Source organism: Rhagoletis pomonella, unplaced genomic scaffold, assembly GCF_013731165.1.
Source record: "Rhagoletis pomonella isolate Grant_MI unplaced genomic scaffold, Rhpom_1.0 Rhpom_scaffold_04889, whole genome shotgun sequence".
In the NCBI taxonomy this organism is placed as follows: Eukaryota; Metazoa; Arthropoda; class Insecta; order Diptera; family Tephritidae; genus Rhagoletis; species Rhagoletis pomonella.
In genome coordinates, this window is record NW_023463437.1 from 1 (window position 1) to 1,301 (window position 1,301).

Here is a 1,301-nt window from a genome sequence, read left to right on the forward strand (position 1 = left end):
CAACTGTAACTGCATACCCAGCGCAATGACTATACCCCATTGCACTTCTGAAAAGTCATATATGTACTTACTGTTAATTACATTAAGTAGTGCTCCTGGCTTAGGCTTGCCGTTGATAGGTAACTGATGAAATTGCCTATTTATCAAGTCCCACATTGCAGCGCAAGGCGCAGCGTAGGCGATGTTAAAAACGTTGTTTGCTTAAAAGCATGGTATATCCACAGCTTTAATATTCGATTGTTTTGTTTATTTTGTATTGTTTTTTTATCCACCAAATCCCTTTTTAAAACATTTAAAATTATATTATATGTCTCACAGCAGCCAACAAGTAATTCCGCAATGACACGCGATACATAAAAATATGATGAAATATTAAACTGCCGGTAATTGAGTATATTGTACGAATTTAAAAAAACATGTTTCTGCATTAGTACTTTATACGAAAGGACGAATACCTTCCTACAATATACAAAATTATTCGTACAGAGATTTGTTCAGTGCTTTACGAATGTGTTTCGTAAAATGAACGTAAGATTTCGTAAATTGTACTGAAAAAATGCCTTACGAAAGTCCTTTCGTTATATTTATGTATGGTTCGTAAAATCTTGTTTCGTTGTGAAAAATGTGTTCGTATTATGAACGAAAGTTTCGTACATTGTACAAAAACGAAGACTACGAAAGTTTTTTTAGGCACTTTTACGAAATTTTATTTTCAGTGCACCACAAAATTTAGTCGGAATGTGTGCCGTTTTAATTTTCAAGTTGAGTCGAAATGCAGAAAAAGCCTGTATATATAAAAAATGGAGCGTCTCACCTTACAGGCAAAAAAAGAAAAGTTCGTCGTCGTTATTTCCCATTGCTTATTTATACTATTTGTAACAAAAACATTTTACTGACAGAAGGAAAAAGAACTTTGCTTATTCCAAAAATACAATTAAACAAAAAATTGTATATAATTCATATGAAGAAAGTAATATTCGCAAAATATTTTGACTTATGAAAAGTCTAACAAAACATAGGAAAGGAGTAGTCTTTAATAACTGGTAAACAAATTGGATATAGCGCTTTTCTATGAATTTTATCTGAATGCTTTTAAATATGTTGAAAACATTGCTGGAAAACCTTAAATGTTTGCATGGAACCATGGCGCAATAAACAGGGGAAGTAATAAAACAGCTTTCTCGCTTTATTTTCTGTCATTATAAGGCAGTGTCAAAATCTTCTAATTACTTCACCTGGTATAATTCCGCCATGGCATGGAACAAACAAAAGTTGTCGTTCCTGTTCGCAGTATATAACAC